Source organism: Carassius auratus, chromosome 6 (assembly GCF_003368295.1).
Source record: "Carassius auratus strain Wakin chromosome 6, ASM336829v1, whole genome shotgun sequence".
Taxonomy (NCBI): domain Eukaryota; kingdom Metazoa; phylum Chordata; class Actinopteri; order Cypriniformes; family Cyprinidae; genus Carassius; species Carassius auratus.
In genome coordinates, this window is record NC_039248.1 from 15894853 (window position 1) to 15917177 (window position 22325).

At 39.2% G+C, this 22325-nt stretch overlaps 1 long non-coding RNA gene across 1 annotated transcript; it reads left to right on the top strand.

Moving 5' to 3' along the window:
* Nucleotides 1-13210: 13210 nt before the first annotated feature.
* On the top strand, nucleotides 13211-18093 carry LOC113098367 (uncharacterized). The gene is made up of 4 exons (XR_003289000.1): nucleotides 13211-13403; nucleotides 14741-14846; nucleotides 14933-14981; nucleotides 16479-18093. It is a non-coding gene; the product is annotated as an uncharacterized LOC113098367 (long non-coding RNA).
* The last annotated feature ends 4232 nt before the right edge of the window (nucleotides 18094-22325 follow it).

Genomic DNA, 22325 nt, shown 5'->3' on the forward strand with positions numbered 1-22325 from the left:
CACATACTGATCAATGCCTTTCCCCTCTTCTCTGCAAGCAGGATCCTCCCAGCTCTTCCGTATCAGGTCCAGGGGTCCTTGAACTTGCCAGCCGTATAAGAGCTCGAAAGGGGAGAAACCCGTTGAAGCTTGGGGTACCTCTCGATAAGCGAACAGTACAAATGGAAGCCATTTATCCCAGTCACGGCCCGTGTCTGACACAAACTTCCGCAGCATGTTCTTCAGTGTCTGGTTAAACCGCTCCACTAAGCCATCTGCCTGTGGATGGTATGCACTGGTTCTGATGGCTGTGATGCTCAGCTGGCGGTGAAGCTGCCCCATTAGACGTGAGGTGAAGTTTGTCCCTTGGTCGGTCAGAATCTCCTCAGGGATTCCTACCCGGGAGAACAGCTGTACGAGGGCTTGGATGATCTTCGATGTGGTAATGGAACGGAGTGGGAAGGCTTCAGGGTATCGGGTCACATAGTCACATATCACCAGGATATATTGCTGTCCTGCACTGCTTTTCTCAAGTGGCCCCACAATGTCCATGGCGATGTGCCTGAAGGGAGTAAAGACAACAGGGAGAGGGTACAAGGTTGCTCAACCCCGCTGTGGCACAGCACTGGTCTTTTGACATGTTGCACATGTGTTACAGTATGTCTGTACGTCATTGTAAAGTGAAGGCCAGTAAAATCGTGAACTTATGTGAGTGTATGTTTTCTGCTGTCCCAAGTGACCAGCCCATGGAATGGTGTGTGCGAGGTGCAAGACAAGGGGTCTACAACATTTAGGAACAATTAAACGAGTAACATCATTGGCTTGCAGGTACAACACTTCATTCACAATAACAAACTTTTCATCACACAAATTTGAACTTTTCCCACTGGCAGCTTTTTCAAACAGTGACTTAAGTGACTCATCCTTTCTTTGCAGGTCCCCAATGTTCTCTGGGATCCTCCAGTCATCGGCTTTGAGGCCCTCCCCAGAGGCCTTAGGGACTGGAGAACCCAGATACTTTTCAAGCCGACATTGACAATGTTGTTTTCTTGGGCCCTTGGTTCCACCCTGCAGCAGACTACTGTGGAAGTCTGGCAGTAGCTGCAAACCTGTTTTTACTTGAGCCCGGTATAACAGCAGTACATGACTTATGTACAGTGGCAGTGTTAACAATAGTCTCAGAATTCACAGAGGCTTGCAGCAGGTCATAAAGTATTGGTAAGTCACCTCCCAAGATCATATCAGCAGGCAGTCAATCAACTATAACAACATTCATCAGAAATGACTGTTCTTGTACACACACAACTACCTCAGCTCTGGGGTAGTGCCGTATATCCCCATGCACACACTGGATAGCTGTGGTGGTTGCATAATCCACATTTGAAACATAACATGGCTTTAGGAGAGACAGGGAACTACCAGTGTCCAACAGGGTTTTCACAACATGTCCATCAACAGTTACATCGCATAAAACTTGACTCTCCCCCTCTAGAGTCACTATCTCTGTCCTCTTCCCTGGGGACATAACAAAACCCTGTCAATTTTGTCTTACAAGCAGGACACACTGCAGCTTTGTGCCCCGGCTGCTGACAGTAAAAACAAATCAGTTCTTTTCCCCCTGTTGACTTCGGGCTTGGTACCTTGTCCAACAGTTCAGCACGACCCCTCTCAGTCCCAGTGAGTACAGACAGTACCTTTAGGTGGTTGAGTACGTGGACCTCCGCGATGAGCGTTCAGGTATTGCTGAGCCAGCTTAGCTGCCGCCAGTCCAGATGTTGGCTCATGCTCTCTTACCCAGGTGCGAGCGTCGTATGGAAGTACCCGTAGTAATTGCTCCAGGATAATGGCCTCACCAATCTCCTCCTTGGAGTGCTCCCTCAGTCGTACCCATCGCTGATACAGGTTCTTTAAGCAGTGGTAGGTCTCAGTTGGTGATTCTCCAGTTGGAACAGCAGGTGATCGAAACCTCTGCCGGTAAGTTTCTGCTGAGATGTTGAATTTCTCCAGCAACGCCTCCTTCAGATCCTCATACACCTCTGCTTGCTCCTCATCCATCGCCAGGTATGCCTCCAATGCTTGCCCAGTCAATAGAGGAACCAGATGATAGCTCCATTCTTCCTCAGGCCACCTCCAGCTCCTGGCAGACGCTCAAAACGCCGAAGATAATTCTCAATATCTTCCCCCTGCTGGAAGACCGGCATTTTAAGTTCAGCTCGCTGCCTCGGCTCTCTGATATCAGGAACACTTGGGGAGTCACGGTCATGTGCTGGTCTGTGTTGTGTGGACACCCTCTGTCTAGCTGGTGTTGGTAGCTCCATTCGTGGGCTCTCATTGTCAGACGAACTCCCAACCGGCCGAGTTGTCTGTTGGATAGACTCACGCAGTTCTCTGAGCTCCTGCAGATATCTCTCCTCTCTCTGCTGTTGTGCATCTAGGAACTGGCGCATTAGGGAAACCATTCCCTCACCGGCTGTAGCGACTGGAGTGATTGGCTCTGTCCGTGGTGAGCTAGACTTTTTGGAAGTATCAGGAAGCCCTGCCACAACTTCCTCTTCCTCTGTAGTCTCCGCCGAATCCCATGCCACATCCTCCATTGCTGCTGCCTTCACCTGTGACCGCAACCCAGCTCTGGGTTTTCTGCCTTTTGCCTTTGCGAGTAGCCATCCCACTTCTGACACCAAATGTGATGAAGCGAGCACCACTACTCGCTTTGGGGGGAAGGGTTAAACTTTTTAGTTGTGGGAGTCCATGAGTCAAAAATATTTACAAGTACATGAAACCCTAAAAAAAAAAAAACTAAAGTATCAAAGAAACAACAAAACAAGAAAACTAAATGAAAACTGTATCCACAATATACAATAAGTTGGTGTTCAGCTCGAGGTTCCACTGTAACTCTCTTGCTGACTTGGTTAACAAGTCCTGAATGGAGTCTTGCCTCCCCTTTTATATTCCAGACTCCGCCCCTTTTCGGCATAATTAATTCAAGGGTAAGTAATTAAAACAGGTTTCCACCCTTTTGATCTTCCACACATTTCTAGACACCTTAAAAACAACATTAAGTAATTTCCAGCAATTATTCAAAAGGGCACCTATTCATTACCAATATTACATTGATGGATGATACTTAGCTTCCATTGCAAATAGGTCCTTGCCCTGCACCTTGCGATAAAGAGCCTCTTTCTTGAATTCCTGTGCCCTAGGTTCAATAACTTTCCAGCCTGGTTCCTTGTGTTTCCAACTCTGAAACTTTGTAAGCTCTTCAGTCTTGCCCTTGAACTTGGAGTTTGCTTTGTCAAAGAAAATGCACTGATTGGGAAACAAGAAGGAACACCTTCTTGGAGCTCCTTCAGATTGAACTGACAGTGATTTGAAATGGCCCAGAAAGTCCCTTTTCAATGATAATGATTCACCAGATATAGAAGCCTTTGACACTTGTAAACAATCTACACTCACCTAAAGGATTATTAGGTACACCTGTTCAATTTCTCATTAATGCAATTATCTAATCAACCAATCACATGGCAGTTGCTTCAATGCATTTAGGGGTGTGGTCCTGGTCAAGACAATCTCTTGAACACCAAGCTGTATGTCAGAATGGGAAAGCAAGGTGATTTAAGCAATTTTGAGCATGGCATGGTTGTTGGTGCCAGACTGGCCAGTCTGAGTAATTTCACAATCTGTTAAGTTACTTGGATTTGGAAAAGGGAAAAACATCCAGAATGCGGCAGTCCTGTGGGCGAAAATGCCTTGTTGATGCTAGAGGTCAGAGGAGAATGGGCCGACTGATTCAAGCTGATAGAAGAGCAGCTTTGACTGAAATAACCACTCATTACAACCGAGGTATGCAGCAAAGCATTTGTGAAGCCACGACACACACAACCTTGAGACAGATGGGCTACAACAGCAGAAGATCCCACCGGGTACCACTCATCTCCACTAAAAATAGGAAAAAGAGGCTTCAATTTGCATGAGCTCACCAAAATTGGACAGTTGAAGACTGGAAAAATGTAACCTGGTCTGATGAGTCTCGATTTCTGTTGAGACATTCAGATGGTAGAGTCAGAATTTGGCGTAAACAGAATGAGAACATGGATCCATCATGCCCTGTTACCACTGGGCTGGCTGCTGGTGGTGGTGTAATGGTGTGTGGGATGTTTTCTTGGCACACTTTAGGCCCCTTAGTGTCACTTGGGCATTGTGTAAATGCCACGGCCTACCTGAGCATTGTTTCTGACCATGTCCATCCCTTTATGACCACCATGTACCCATCCTCCGATGGCTACTTCCAGCAGGACAATGCACCATGTCACAAAGCTTGAATCATTTCAAATTGGTTTCCTGAACATGACAATGAGTTCACTGTACTAAAATAGCCCCCACAGTCACCAGATCTAGACCCAATCTTTGGTATGTGGTGGAACGGGAGCTTCGTGCCCTGGATGTGCATCCCACAAATCTCCATCAAATGCAAAATGCTATCCTATCAATATGGGCCAACATTTCTAAAGAATGCTTTCAGCACCTTGTTGAATCAATGCCACGTATAATTAAGGCAGCTCTGAACGCGAAAGGGGGTCAAACACAATCTTAGTATGGTGTTCCTAATAATCCTTTAGGTGAGTGTATTTTCCCTGTAAAGCATTTATAGCAGTATTGGTGATAGCCAATTGTATCCAAAGACAAGACCACAAGACCTCTAATTTCAATGGAACTTGTTCACAAATATCCCTCATGTGGTATGGTGAACTGACGTCTTTACAGAGTCTCATATCTCATATACTGTGTAGATATGATAGCTTCTTGCTTGCCCTCCCCCCTGCATGTGTTGAGTGTTGTAAAATGACCATACTCCGAAAGAGTTGAGACATGTAAAATACGTGTTAGGGAACGAATCCTCTTTGGAGGCACTTCAGCTGTGTTACAATGTTTAATTTTCCCCTTGGTAAGTATGTATGAAGTATTGAGCCTGAAAAAAAATAAATAAAAATAAGTAAAACTTTAGCTAGTAGCTACCAACTAAGCTGCCAACACTGCTAGTCAAGAATACAGTGTAAGGGAAACAGGTCAATTTAGCTCAAAGGGAATCATTTAAGATTTTAAAGGGAATTTGAACAGAATCACTGTTTCACGGCTGCTCACGGAGACGCGCCTGCGGTTCAGTGAACGAGCCGTTTAACATCAAATCTGCGCTGGATACTAATATCCAAACTATAGTGAAAACACTATCAATTAGCACAGTAACAAGATCGACAGTTTAAGACATTAACTTGTAAGCACAAAACACAAGATACTTCTCTTTTCAATATGAATAAGGCTTTATTAGATAAATCTAAGACATATAAACTAATCTAACACATAAACGCACGCACACACACATTCACACAAGTTGCAGGAAGGTCGAAAGTTAGGGAAAGATGAGTTTAAGAGAATGGAAATATGGAATCCCAAGTTAACAGCAATACGTTAAATTGCATAAACATGAACAACCATCAATCACGTAATTAGCGCTCGCATTGAGTTCCTCAATGAGGTTAAAATTATATTAGATACACCAGTAAAGGTCACAGTCTGGAGGTAAAGTTACTTGCATCTCCTGTGAAGAAGGAGCCTCGGTGAAAGGGCTATCCCGAGGTCGTTGATTGGCTGGAAGTTCAGTCTCTGAAGTGACGTCTTGGGAAGCCCGTGGTTGTTGGGCGTTGGCTGAAAGTGCAGAGTCGTGTTCGCTGGTTGAAGTTGAATGGACGTTACAAAACTTAACTCAGAACACGAAACTCTCAAACGGAAAAGAAAAGAAATAAAGTTTGACGAGACTAGGTTGTGTTCCTTCTCATAGTAGCAGCAGGCAGGCACGCTGGAACCGCGCTCAAAGAACCATGATGACTAACCGCATGGCTAGATGCTACAAGCTAAAGCTAGGTAGCAAAGCTACAAGCTAAGAGCAGGCATGACTGATAGCACGAGCAAGGCTGGAACTAAAAGCCGACATGGCTAATAGCAGCAGCTAGACTAGAACTAAAAGCAAGATTTAATCGTGTCCAAAGTTTTTAAACTTCCTTGTTGGCCACCCCTCAAATGTTGCCTTGACCAATCAGATATGTTCTTGGGGTGGGTATCATAAATCATTTGTTTATCTTACCAAGCATGTGGTTCTTGCCTCACAGGGTCTAATTTTGGACATGATTCCTATAACATGATTATGATATATTTTACAAATAAATGATTGTCAGGACAATATCAAGCAAGAAAATGCGATTATTTCAATACTAGACATGACTAGGTATCCTATAGTTATCAAAAGACATACACAATAAGTGATTATACATGATAGTCAAATGTGTGGGTTACACGTAAATGAATATGGAGTTAAGCAATGGAATGATTCATTCATAAGTCTTTTTTGAGTTCATTCTGGTCCATATATAATGTATAAAAAGCAGTTTCTTTGCCATTCTCTGGCAAAGGGACTTTTCTGTGAAGACAAAGGTTTAAAGCCCTTCCCCCTTAGGAATTTCAGTCTGGTTTCACTGGCTGGGGGGGGGGGGAGTCAATGCAAGTATTTAACTTGATCTCCTGGGTTTACATGTGATGTCCAGCGTTGCATTCCAATCACGAACAATAAATTTGACAATCTCTTCTTCGAATTAAAATTGTCAATAATTGTTCTATTGGTGTTAATGTTGAAAGCTGTGGTGTGAACAAGTTGGTTGGTTGGTTATCTTGCTTGGTTCTTGTGGCACTAGAACTGATTTATGACTTCCTGAGGAATTCGGCTCTCGTTTCAATGCACACAGCTCTGATAGACTCTTTGATTTGTCTGATTCGACTCATTTCTGCTACAACAGATTCGATTTCCGAAAGCCTGTGATTATAGTAAAAACTGTTGAAAAATCACTTTAAGTTACGACTACAAAAGGTATATCTTAATTATGGTTTCAAATATTTACTGAAATTTTTCCAAAAGAGAGAGCAGTGGGAGATGGCGATCTGCAGGTATGAACCGACGACCACCAACTGCCAACATAAAAGCCCCAAAATTAAAAAACTTGCAGTTTATGCTCAGTCAACTTTTTGGACCTTTTTGGATTTTTTCTGTAGTTATTTATTTATTTATTAAAATTTAAGTTACTTTGCTTTGTTTTGTTTACTTCAAAAGTAAAACTATTTGAAATATCTTTAGGTTCAGGATAGGTGAAGTAAAAGGTTAAAATAAATCCTATTTCAGGCTGCTAAGTATAATAAAAACGCTGTCAAATGAACTTTTTTTTTTTTTTGCTCTTTTTAACCACAGATGGTCAAGATGTTATAAAACAACAAACGACAAATGACAATTTCTGGGGTCAGAATTGTATTGAAAAATGTGTCCATTTGTCTCTGTTAGTTGTTTACATCAAAAGTTATGCCACTTTCTATATCATTTTTAGATTTTTCTGGGTTGCGGTCGGGTGCAGCAAAGGGTTAAAAAAGAACCCTTTGGGACATTATTTCAGCTTGGTACACAATTTAATCTTAAAATATACACTTGAATGATAAAGAAATAATATGTTGTGGAAAAAAAAATCACCCTATGTGCTTGAGAAAACAAAAAATAGTTGATCCTCTACACATCTTTGGCCATTTTTTGCTATTTTTGTCCAAAAATAAGGTCAATATGTTGTCAAATATCAAAAATAACCATTCCATTAAATTCCTGGGGTCAGAATTGTATGGGAAAATTTGTTCATTTGTCTCTGTATGTTGTTTACTTCTAATGTTATGCCACTTTCTATATCACTTTTAGATTATTTGGGTTCCGGTCGGGTGCAGCAAAGGGTTAAAAAAGAACCCTTTGGGACATTATTTCAGCTTGGCACCTGGCAGATTATGAAAATAGACACTTTAAGGATTTAAAAAAATCAGGTGTCATAAAAAAAGCCAGGGGGTGCGTGTGGACCCCTATTTCCATCTAGACTACAAACATTGTTCTCTAATGTTTAACGTTAACTTAGGGGAGTCAAATATCAAATTTGATTCGGCAGTGGAACACGCACTGGCAATCAAATTATATGAAATATGAATACGGGGGCTTTGATAAATAGATTGAGGAACATGCTCAAAACTATTCTTTATTCACCGATTTATATCCCTTTTGAAACACTAACAGTTTAGCTCCGTTCAGCAAACAGTGACTGAGATAGCGTTTGAGACACTGGAACACGCAGTGAAATCAAATCAGCTATAAAACAAGGCATTACAAAAATGAGGAACACGCTCAATTTCTACCTTATTGTACGATGTCAGATGTTTACTTTCAAGTTCACTTACTGCTGTTAACATCGAAGAGACTGACTTGATTTGCAGTCTGCTCTAGCTGTTTCATTCGAGGGGGAGCGCGCTGCTTACGTCACGGGTCACACAAACACACACACACAAACACACACACACACACACACACACACACGTCTCGACTCAGCTTTCATCCGCAGCAAAATAAAATATTAAATAACTTGGTTTATGCTCACAATTTAGTTTGAACTTCCCGCATTTTTCTCCACCATAATATGTAACGGAAACAGGTCAATTTAGCTCAAAGGGAATCATTTAAAATTTTAAAGGGAATTTGAACAGAATCACTGTTTCATGGCTGGTCACTTAGACGCCCTGCGATTCAGTGAACGAGCCGTTTAACATAAAATCTGCGCTGGATACTAATATCCAAACTATAGTGAAACACTATCAATTAGCACAGTAACAAGATCGGCAGTTTAAGACACTAACTTGTAAGCACAAAACACAAGATACTTCTCTTTTCAATATGAATAAGGCTTTATTAGATAAATCTAAGACATATAGACTAATCTAACACATAAACGCATGCACTCACACATTCATACAAGTTGCAGGAAGATCGAAAGTTAGGGAAAGATGAGTTTAAGAGAATGTAAATATGGAATCCCAAGTTTACAGCAATATGTTAAATTGCATAGACATGAACAACCATCAATCACGTAATTAGCGCTCGCATCGAGTTCCTCAATGAGGTTAAAATTATATTAGATACACCAGTAAAGGTCACAGTCTGGAGGTAAAGTTACTTGCGTCTCCTGTGAAGAAGGAGCCTCGGTGAAAGGGCTATCCCGAGGTCGTTGATTGGCTGGAAGTTCAGTCGCTGAAGTGACGTCTTGGGAAGCCTGTGGTTGTTGGGCGTTGGCTGAAAGTGCAGAGTCGTGTGGGCTGGTTGAAGTTGAACGGGCACCCGAGGTCAGGCGTCGGAGACTCGACGTTACAAAATGTAACTCAGAACACGAAACTCTCAAACGGAAAAGAAAAGAAATGAAATTTGACGAGACTAGGTTGTGTTCCTTCTCATCGTGGCTAAGTACCAGCAAGCTTGCAGGCCGAAACACACTGGAACCACGCCCAAAGAATAGTGATGATTAAACAGCATGGCTAGAAGCTAAAAGCTAAAGCTAGGTAGCAAAGCTAAAAGCTAAGAGCAGCCATGACTAATAGCACAAGCAAGGCTAGAACTAAAAGCAAAATTTCATGGTGTCCTAGGTATTTAAAGTGGCCTGTTGGCCACACCTCAAATGTTGTCTTGACCAATCAGATATTGTCTTGGCTCGGGGGGTATCATAAATCATTTGTTTATCTTACCAAGCATGTGGTCCGAATTTTCCTGCCTTGCAGGGTCTAATTTTGGACATGATTCCTATTACCAGATTATGATATATTTTACAAATAAATGATTGTCAGGACAATATCAAGCAAGAAAATTCAATCACACACATACCAGACATGACTATGTATCCTTCAGCTATCCCATAGTTATTAAAAAAAAAACATACACAATAAGTGATTATAACATGATAGTCAAATGTGTGGGTTACACATAAATGAATATGGGGTGAAGCGATGGACCGATTCATTTATAAGTCTTTTTGCATTCATTCTGGTCCATGTACATGTACAAAAAGCAGTTTCTTTGCCATTCTCTTGACAAATACTTCTGTGGAGACAAAATCCCTTCCCCCTTAGGAATTTCAGTCTGGTTCTGCTAGGTGGGGGGAAGTCAATGGAAATGTTTAACTCATGGGTTTCCATGTGATGTCCAGCGTTGCATTTCAATTACGAACAACAAATTTGACACCAAATTTCTCTTTTTCGAATTGAAATTGTAAATAATTGTTCTAGTGGTTCTTAATGTTGAAAGCTGTTGTGTGAGCAAGTTGGTTGGTCATCTTGCTTGGTTCTTGGGGCACTAGAACTGATTTATGACTTCCTGAGGAATTCGGCTCGTGTTTCAACGCACAGCTTTGGTAGACTCTTTAATTTGTCTGGTTCGACTCATTTCTGTTACAATGCTGTTGTTTCATTTTATGTTCATTGCACGTTAAAGATAACATTATGGTTTGGTAGATCTAAGCAGTTTAGTTAACTGTTAAAGATAATGCTATGTTCAAATGTTATAATTGGACGGGGTGGCGAAGCCATGGGACATACTCAACATTTAGACTTCTAACATTGTTAAATCATATGTGTTTATTTGTGTTTACTTTCTTTAGTTTTGTAAATGTTTGATAAAGTATGAATAGCGGATCAGTATTTAACATTCTTCATGGTTTGCCGCGGGGTATTTTGGAAGCTGTAGTTTTCTGCTTTTTGATAGGACTGTATGCATAGGTTCTTTGTAGGATTTGAGTATGTTGAATAATGTTTGAAGTGTGAAGCTTGTACGTGAAAATGATGAAATATTATATATATATATATATATATATATATATATATATATATATATATATATATATATATATATATATATATATATATATATATATATATATATATTTGTATTTTGATTAATGTTGCTTATTGTTATTGGGCTATTGAGGTAAAGAACAGAGGCTGTTTGTAGTATGCACTTGAAAAGTGAAACGTTGTATTTCTTATTGTTTCAGGTTTATTACCTGGTTACTTGATTATCCTTGTGGAAAAATAAACAAACAAATGTGGAATACTGAGTAATATCCTTTTGTACACTGGGTTGCCCTTTCCGTGGGAAGAAAGCGGAACAATAGTAGAGAAGTATGCGATTTCGGATGCAGCCACTGAGACCTTGCAGCACATTGCTTCACCAAAAGGATAATTACTCAAAGTTGCTCACTAGTGACACCTAGCTACTGTGCAAAGAAATAGCAGACCAATAAATTAATACTGAATCAATGACCTGAGCAGACATTTGTCTATTGGATCCTCATATCTTGTGAGTTTAACTTCGGATAAATATTGATTTGATTTGATTGATAAAGATTGTTAGTAGTCTGTGCATGCTTGTGCAGTGCTCGATAATGCCTGAGCATGGAGGTTTTATTGTTGTATGTCAGCTCCTTTAGGCACAGCAATCATTTCACCTAGAAACATAAACGAATAAACATGAAATATAATACAGCCTTATAGTGAGTATTATTATTAGATCAAGACAGTAAAACAATAATAATACACATAGCTTAATGTAATCAACCATTTAAAAAAAACTCCCAGTCAGGGGAGTATTTCCTCTTTCTTGCTGGCTCCATTACAAGGAAAAAGGAAGAGGTCACAAAAAGCAAATAAATCAAAAAGGGCAATACAAATAAAAAATCAGTCCAGTCAAAATCCAAAAAACCAAAGCAATCCAAAAAAATCTTCTCTAATTAATATAACGATACTATAATATAACTACTTTAATTAATAACTAGATAGTAAAGTTTGTTTTCAAACTTTAAGTTGGCTTGAAAAAGCTTTGCCAGAAAGTTATAAAAATTTAGAAAGTTTGAAAAGCTTAAAAAGTTTAAAAAGGTTTAAAAGTTTAAAAAGATTTAAAAGTTTGAAAAGTTAAGTTTAAAAAAGAAAGTGATTAACATATTACTAGCATTAAAAGCAAGTGACTACCATGTCGTTACCATGATTAGCAAAGTTGCTAACATGTTTCTAGCATTATTAGCATGTTGTTAGCATGTTGTTAACATTTTGCTAACACGATTAGCATTTTGCTAGCATTCTTCTAACATTTTTAGCAAGTGACTAGCATGTTGCTAGCATGTTAGTAGCATGATTAACATGTTGCTAGTATGTTTCTAGCATGATTAGCATGTGGCTAGCATATCACTAGCATTGTGCTAACATGATTAGCATGTTGCTAGCATTTTTCTAGCATGATTAGCATGTTGCTAGCATTTTTTTAGCATTATTAGCATGTTGCAATAATGTTTGTAGCATGATTAGCACTGTTGCTAGCATGTTTGTAGCATGATTAGCATGTTGTTAGCATTTTTGTAGCATGATTTGCATGTTGCTAGCATGTTGAAAGCATGTTTCTAGCCTGACTACCATGTTGCTACTATGTCGCTAGCATTTTTTTATCATGATTAGTATATAACTAGCATGTTGCTAGCATGATTAACATGCGACTAGCATGTTGCTAGCATGATTAACATGTGACTAGCATGTCGCTAGCATTATTAACAAACTTATTAGCATGTGGCTAGCATGACTAGCAAGTGACTAGAATGTCATTAGCATGATTAGCAAGTGACTAACATGTTTCTATGCTAATCCAGGTAAAACCAATTGATTCAGTTAGACACCAGCTAAAACCACCGTGACAGTGGCCAAAACCACTTTAAAACCATGTTAAAAGCATGTTTCTAATCTGATTAGCAAGTAACTAGCATGTTGTTTTCATTGTTTATACTAAACCAGCTAGAACCAGTTGATTCAGTAAAGAAAACCAGCTAAGACCAGCTAAGGCCAGCGTGACAGTGGCCGAAACCACTTTAAAACCATGTTAAAGGCATGTTTCTAGTCTGATTAGTGAGTAACTAGCATGTTGTTAGCATGTTTCTATGCGAATCTGGCCAAAACCAACTAAGCCAGTGGATTCAGTAAAAAACAGCTATATTTATTTGTATTTATTTTTCTCTAAAACAACCTTCATTCAGTTTAACTTTATTGTTTTAGGGCTCCTGCACTTATCCTTTCTCAACACCAGCCACACCCGTCTCTGTAACCTAATCACTATCAAGTGTTGGTTCAGGAGGGGAGAGCACCTCTTGCTCCACCCATGTAATACAACTTTAATGTGGAAAGTTCCTCCCTTGCTCTCACTCCCACTGCGCTGGGCTCAGAAAATTTTCTCCCCCTTTCACACAGACATCCAAAATGCAAAAATCTATTATAGATCTTAGTTCAAACTTTATTGATACTATTTTCCTAACCTCATTCACACTTTCTGCACTCTTTATTGAGCCAGAGTGCTTATTCTTGCATACTTTTTCCCTTTATCTAAGGGATAATCAGTCATTAATTGTCCTTTTATTATCAAGGCTCATCATACATTCGTCCCCCTCAAGTGGATACCAGTTGCGTCCAACTCCACCCAGCCACCCTGAAGTGACAGTCCAAGAATGGTGCGCGACTTTTACCCACCCAACACAGAATTTATTTGTTCACACATTCATTCGTCCGGACACAGATACATCCACACAACAAAACACAGCTCTACCTAGAGCTCCTTAAGGGCCCGCCTATTCTGTCCTCCGAGAATTTCACTTATACTTTCTCAAAGCGGTATCCGTGGGACTTTTCCTCGCGATTCCTTAATCTGCTTATCCGTTTATCACTGTCCTACCTGGCACAGCTATCCAATAAACACAGATCATTGCATGCAATGTCCTTCTGCCTTCACCATATTTGTCTTAAATCGAGGTTGCCTTCCAAGGCCTTCCTATTAATAACCCAAATATGTGCATGCAGTTATTTCTTCTGGAGTAAAACCCCTTTTTCAATTTAGATATCCTATTATTTTTCTAAATTTGTAAGAGCAGATTTTAAGTGTCCTTACCACTCAGAACTGACCAGTCAACAACACACACTAATTATATAAGCAAAAATGCTTACCTTTTTCTATGGTGGCCACCACTGTGTGTGTGTTGCTCATCAGTCAGCTCAAAAGCAGTCGTCCACTCTGCTCCTTTCCAGTCCCATCTGGGGTGCCAAATCTGTGGTGTATTTTGCCGGTTCTCCAAAGAATCGAACTCAGTCAGGGATTTTTCTCTCAGAAGAAAATACTTTAATTTTAAACAAAACAAAGCCAAGAGGTCCTTGCAAGGAGATCTCCCGAAAAGCTAGGTTGCATCTCATTATATACCCTATACAGGGCGTTTCCAAATAGTCAAACTTTTCCTTATGCTTGCAATTTTGATCCCTCCCTAGGGAGGAGAGGCCCTCTGCTTGAGGCCCTTAATGTATGTCTGACCATATGTTTTTCATCAATTTTGTACATTCCAGGGCGTAGGCAACTTTCTATCCATTACCTATAGGATTATAATGGAAAAACAACTAGCAACAAAAATGGCTTGATTCACATTGATTATTCTTGATTGATTAAAATCTTACTAATAAAAATCTTCCACATACTCTTTTCAGATATCGTTTATAGGGCTTTTTCAATATTAAGTTTAATGTGGCAAAGGGGAGACTGTTGTTGTTATTAGCTAAATTAACATTAGCTTGGCCCTTGTGTTTGTGTATATCGGCAAAATATTACTTTAAACATTCGATAACTAGACATTTCTGTCTTTTCAAACATAGTTTCAAAATGCCACATAATGCTACCCAGCTTATTGAATACCTTATGCAAAAATTGTCAAGTAAATTCTATAATGCACATGCAGTATTAGCATACACATTAGTTTAAATCTGTTGCAGTTTTTCAGGTGAACTTTTATACATTTATTTTTCACAGCGGAAATGTTTCTTACAAAATAAAGAAAAAGAAAAGAAATGGGCTACATCAAAATATAAATCTGTCCCCAATGCTCTTCTGCTGTGAACCTCACCTTTATTACATGGTTAGTAGTTTTTCTTAATATTCACATACAGTAATGTATAACTAACAATCCTTGATTAATGAACTTTGCTTTTCTTTCTCTTTTAGTAACGTCTATGTGGCAGTGCAGGCAGTGTATTGCAAAGGAGAGTTGAAGGTACAATTTACTATTTTCATTTTTAAACTAAACCATTGTTTTGGAAGCAGCAATCATTGTTTGTGTATATTTAAATTGTCCATGCACATTTAAGACATGAGTAGGACTGAAAACTCACGTCAGCTCTTATACTTTTAATAATAAAAAAATAAAAAAGTAAACCATATTTATATGGTGCTGTATATCATGCCTTAACTCTCTCATTGTTGATAGAAAATTAGTTAAAACAGCTTTTTGTATTTTCATCCTTGTGTTAGGAGTATAAGAGTTAACAAATGTTTTGTTAATTTCTTTTTTTACTGGGGAGTTCTTGCTAATTCCTACTGTACCATGTTCTTTGCTGAGCTTGACTGGTACTCAACATGATAGGTGAAGTGAAAGTGAAGTGACATTCAGCCAAGTATGGTGACCCATACTCAGAATTTGTGCTCTGCATTTAACCCATCCGAAATGCACACACACAGAGCAGTGAGCACACACCCGGAGCAGTGGGCAGCCATTTATGCTGCGGCGCCCGGGGAGCAGTTGGGGGTTCAGTGCCTTGCTCAAGGGCACCTAAGTCGTGGTATTGAAGGTGGAGAGAGAGCTGTTCATGCACTCCCCCCACCCACAATTCCGTCCGGCCCGAGACTAGAACTCACAACCCTTTGATTGGGAGTCCAACCCTCTAACCATTAGGCCACGACTTCCCCGAACCAAAAAGAATCACACCGATCATGGTTGCCATCTCCAAGGTTTGTATTGATAAATGGCTTTCATAGTCATACTCCTCGCAGGTGGAAAGACCAATGTAGTTTGGCATTTTTTCCATTAACGGTACTCCTAAGCTGTGCCACCACTGAAGTTTGAGTTAATTTTGTCCCCACCCCACAGTATGACACTATATATACAAGAAGGGCCTGTGTGATCAAGTCTCTGTGCACCTACTTGAAATAAGACCCTGAAAAACTAGTGAAGGCATATTTGGTGAGTTGATGCGAAAATGCAATTTTAAAAAGCCATATATTCTGTACTTGGGCCGTGTTTCTTCCTATTTGCCACAACAACAACATGTGACAAGATAGAACACAACTTTGTAAAATAACTGAGCTGGAAAAGGTGTTCATTAATAGGAAACTGATGGTACATTATGACAAACTACTTTTTGAATTGAATTGATGAACTAAGCCAATTTTTTTTTTCATATTGGTAAAGCTCTTTGGGGGCCTACTTTAAATTTTAAATATGGTGGCCAAATAAAATTATATAATATAATGCACTGCAATAAATCTCCAGCACCCACTGTGACCTCAGTAATTAACGCATAGTATAATTATCACCTTTCTGTTTAACAACTGAGAAATTGTAACTTTGTAAATGTAGAATTCAAAGCAGAGCTCTCGTATTGAATTGAGACATACATTATATATTGGCCAGTGAGTGTGTAAGTGTGCAATTCTTGTAATAAATATTTGAGCAAATTTTTGTTTGTAATCTTTCATGTATTTTGATCCACAGGATTCAGACAGAGTCACAAAGTACCATGGAGCAAACTGAAGGGGGAGTGTATGTCATACTGAAGGAGGGAGAACTGCCTGACGTTGACCCACAGGACACTGGTGTCTTAATTAAACGTGTGGAAGTCCTCAGTGATATATTGTTTGAACCTGAGCTACTCACCAGAGCTCAAATGCACTTGAAGTCATGCAGAAGATCCTTCGAAATCTAAATGGACAGAGGAGGGGAGAAAATATTCCCCTAAGGATTGGGACACTACTACCATGACATCACATGTCATCCTTCTTCATCTAGCTCTTACAATACACACATATACTGGTGTGCATTAGAGCCTTTAATTATCGTTCTGTATTAATGAGCTGCTTACTGACACACACACATATCGGAAATCGCGCAGCTCACACATCCAGGAGAAAATAAACTTGTCAATGCTGCCCCATGATTTTTGTTAAATACAGTTTAAATACTAAATGGCCCTTCCCCTTCCCCTCCAACCAAAGGAGAATCGAGACACCCCTACCCCTTCACATGAACGCGCGAAAAGGATGGGAAGGGGAAAGGGGAAGGGCTAAGGGGTAGAATTGGATTGGGCCTTAAAGTGACTTAAGCGGTTTAAACTTTATTGGTGCATGTTAAAGCCTAATAATATATATTGTTAGCATTTTTTGTGTGCGTTTCTTTCTCTTTTTTTTTCTAGATTTCTGAATTTTTGGTATTGTCTTGCTGCTTAGCGCGGTCTTCTAAAACAAATCTAAATTAAACCACAAGATAGATTTTCATTAAACTACCAAAACAAGACATTAACTAGTTGATGTAACAAGACAGAATTTTGTTGAATTGATGTGCTTTACTGACATGGAATGAATAAGAGTAAATTTGATTAGACTAACACAATACACACATTTTGATTCAATTAGTTGCAAAGAAGTTACATTGACATATCCCAAACATATTTAATCTACAAATGTATATGGTGTTCATATAACACAATCAAAGCAGTCCAAGTTTACTTGATTTGATTAGATGCATAATGGGTGCTACGATTAAATCACGTTCATTCAACAAATAATTTTTTTGAGTGCAGGTACTTGACCTCGTTTTCTAAAAGCATGCCGTTCTGCAATTACATTCGGTCAATGAACAAAGTATGCTTGTAAAACCTCAATAGCTTCCTCCATCGTCTCTCTTTGATTTGGCAAAGTATAAACTAATATCTGACCTTCTGTGCCCAAACAATGAAGAAATATAGCTTTCTTTCGTGCAACAGTCCATTCATCTCCAGATGCATTCAAAACTAATAAATAATTCCTTGAAATATTTAGCCAAACATCAAAGGATATCGAAGGCTCACCAGGTAATGGCAGAAATGGTGTAGGAAATTCAAATTCATTAGAAACTGCAGCCATCTTTCAATCATAAAGGTAAAATCCTCATCGCCAATTTTGTAGTGTTTCAAGTCCAGGTAAGCATGAAGAGTCAGATTCCAGAAGTTACAGTTTGACACCATGGTATAATGAGCATACTCGCACCCTAAAGAGAGCAGCCCGAAAAATGGAGCGCAGCTGGAGGAAAACAAAAATAGAGGTATTTCGTATTGCTTGGCGGGAAAGTAGCATATCCTACCGAAAAGCATTAAAAACTGCTAGATCTGATTACTTTTCTTCTCTTTTAGAAGAAAACAAACATAACCCTAGGTATTTATTCAATACAGTGGCTAAATTAACGAAAAATAAAGCCTCAACAAGTGTTGACATTTCCCAACACCACAGCAGTAATGACTTTATGAACTACTTTACTTCTAAAATCGATACTATTAGAGATAAAATTGCAACCATTCAGCCGTCAGCTACAGTTTCGCATCAGACAGTGCACTATAGACCCCCTGAGGAACAGTTCCACTCATTCTCTACTATAGGAGAGGAAGAATTGTATAAACTTGTTAAATCATCTAAACTTACAACATGTATGTTAGACCCTATACCATCTAAGCTCTTAATAGAGGTGCTTCCAGAAGTCATAGGTCCTCTTCTGACTATTATTAATTCCTCATTGTTATTAGGACATGTCCCCAAAACCTTCAAACTGGCTGTTATTAAGCCTCTCATAAAAAAGCCACAACTTGACCCCAGAGAACTAGTTAATTATAGACCAATCTCGAATCTCCCTTTTCTGTCCAAGATACTAGAAAAGGTGGTATCCTCACAATTATATTCCTTCTTAGAGAAAAATGGTATATGTGAGGATTTCCAGTCAGGATTTAGACCGTATCATAGTACTGAAACTGCTCTCCTTAGAGTTACAAATGATCTGCTCTTATCATCTGATCGTGGGTGTATCTCTCTATTAGTTTTATTGGATCTTAGTGCTGCGTTTGACACAATTGACCACAACATTCTTTTGCATAGACTTGAACACTTTGTTGGCATCAGTGGAAGTGCATTAGCATGGTTTAAATCGTACTTATATGACCGCCATCAGTTCGTAGCAGTGAATGAAGATGTATCATATCGATCACAAGTGCAGTATGGAGTACCTCAAGGCTCAGTTCTAGGGCCGCTACTCTTCACGCTTTATATGTTACCCTTGGGAGATATCATCAGGAAACATGGTGTTAGCTTTCACTGTTATGCTGATGATACGCAGCTCTATATTTCCTCGCAGCCCGGTGAAACACACCAATTTGAAAAACTAATGGAATGCATAGTCGATATAAAAAATTGGATGACGAGTAATTTCTTACTGCTAAATTCAGAAAAAACAGAGGTGTTAATCATAGGGCCTAAAAACTCTACTTGTAATAACCTAGAACACTGTCTAAGACTTGATGGTTGCTCTGTCAATTCTTCGTCATCAGTTAGGAACCTAGGTGTGCTACTTGATCGCAATCTTTCCTTAGAAAGCCACGTTTCTAGCATTTGTAAAACTGCATTTTTCCATCTCAAAAATATATCTAAATTACGGCCTATGCTCTCAATGTCAAATGCAGAAATGTTAATCCATGCATTTATGACTTCAAGGTTAGACTATTGTAATGCTTTATTGGGTGGTTGTTCTGCACGCTTGGTAAACAAACTACAGCTAGTCCAAAATGCAGCAGCAAGAGTTCTTACTAGAACCAGGAAGTATGACCATATTAGCCCGGTCCTGTCATCGCTGCACTGGCTCCCTATCAAACATCGTATAGATTTTAAAATATTGCTTATTACTTATAAAGCCCTGAATGGTTTAGCACCTCAGTATTTGAATGAGCTCCTTTTACATTATACTCCTCTACGTCCGCTACGTTCTCAAAACTCAGGCAATTTGATAATACCTAGAATATCAAAATCAACTGCGGGCGGCAGATCCTTTTCCTATTTGGCGCCTAAACTCTGGAATAACCTACCTAACATTGTTCGGGAGGCAGACACACTCTTGCAGTTTAAATCTAGATTAAAGACCCATCTCTTTAACCTGGCATACACATAACATACTAATATGCTTTTAATATCCAAATCTGTTAAAGGATTATTAGGCTGCATTAATTAGGTAAACTGGAACCGGAACACTTCACATAACACCGTACTTTCTACATCATTAGAAGAATGGCATCTACGCTAATATTTGTCTGTTTCTCTCTTGTTCCGAGGTCACCGTGGCCACCAGATCCAGTCTGTGTCCAGATCAGAGGGTCACTGCAGTCACCCGGATCCAGTACGTATCCAGACCAGATGGTGGATCAGCACCTAGAAAGGACCTCTACTGCCCTGAAAGACAGCGGAGACCAGGACAACTAGAGCCCCAGATACAGATCCCCTGTAAAGACCTTGTCTCAGAGGAGCACCAGGACAAGACCACAGGAAACAGATGATTCTTCTGCACAATCTGACTTTGCTGCAGCCTGGAATTGAACTACTGGTTTCGTCTGGTCAGAGGAGAACTGGCCCCCCAACTGAGCCTGGTTTCTCCCAAGGTTTTTTTCTCCATTCTGTCACCGATGGAGTTTCGGTTCCTTGCCGCTGTCGCCTCTGGCTTGCTTAGTTGGGGTCACTTCATCTACAGCGATATCGTTGACTTGATTGCAAATTAAAACAGACACTATTTCAACTGAACAGAGATGACATCAATGAATTCAATGATGAACTGCCTTTAACTATCATTTTGCATTATTGAGACACTGTTTTCCAAATGAATGTTGTTCAGTGCTTTGGCGCAATGTATTTTGTTTAAAGCACTATATAAATAAAGGTGATTGATTGATTGATTGATTGACATATTCAAAGGTTTATTAGCATCAAAGGCCAAGCACGAACACAGCCTGCATGCCACATGGTTGGTCACATTGAACAGTTCTTCTACACCTTTTATAGGTACCAAGTAGTAACCCATAGTGCCATCTTCTGGTGAATCAATAATACAAGAACACAACACAAAGTACAATAAATTTGGGAAACTCGCTGCACACAAAATGCTATAACACATATACTTATTAAATAGACAATTAAACCTTACAATGACATCCAGATGAACAAAACATAAATGATAAAGTGGTGTAAAAAATTTTTTTTATTGATCACCGAATGGTGGGGTAGAGCACTGTGGAAAAGTTTCGAAGCTTCAACGCAGTTTGTTGTAAAAGCCTCACAGTTTGAAAAGCCTAGTTCGGCACATCCCTAGTAAAATGCTATTACATTTTTTTACTGACAAGAAAAGATAAAAATCCATACTACGGCGAATGCTTGGCTCATGAATATTATTTACGCACCGTGACTTTCAGCCACTAGCACTGAGTGATTTGGCGAAAGGGAGACATCGTTAGGAGATTGAAATTAACATATTCAAATTTATTTAACTGCATGGCTGAACACCAAGAAAAGAACACCACCACAAATTATTTAATATTCATGAGCCAATTCCTGAATAATAATAGGATTCCTAATTTCTTTGTGTTTCTTTGTATGTTTGAAGCTGTAGGCCTATTAAGGAAACATACTAACTCAAAATACTATAATACTATACCATGATCATTTCACCAGAGTCTTTTCCAATTCAAGAATTAAGATGCATAGGCATATTGTATAACCCTACACCTAAGATTGAAAAAGTCATTGCACCTAATTAAGCAAAACCCCCCTTTAGAGACTTGCCATTATTTGAAAGGTGAGATAAGAAGATACTTTGTATATACAGTCAATACTGCCAACATGGATATTCTAAAGATTTGTAAGCAGCTGATTGTGCCAAACAGGACGAATGAACCAATAATGGCCCACTACCACTTTTACCACAGACTTTCTATGGTTAAACACTAGTAATAATACAGTATGTGATGTCCAGTTGGTTTGCATCATAAAATTAGAAGTTTTAAATAGTTTGCAGAAGATGTCTTGTGATAAAAGTCCAAATGCATTAACCTCTGTATGCATGTTACTATCATTTCTTGATAAAATAAGCATAATTAGCAAAAGTATTTTAAAACCACAAAAAGAAAACACAGTTTTCACAGACTCTTTGCAATGTAGTTTCCTCAAAACTGTTTTCTTTTAAATTAAAGATGATGAAAGACCAGCACCTGATGTTTTTTTTTTATTACCAAGAATTGCTATAACCCCATTTTGTAAAGCTAACTTTACTACGAAGACAATAACACAATATTATTCATGAAAGCTGACCTTTCCTCAAAATGTTTTCTCCTATAGAGAAACATTCTCAAAATTACAGAGTGAATATCAGTAAACTGTATGGGGAGATCTTGTTGGTTGAGAAATGTCTGTAACAGGAACTAACACTAGCTCTGATGTTGTTACAAGCTGAAGAACCCTATTCTGGTACTGTTTAGGACGATTTTTTTCCCTTAAGAAATGTTGA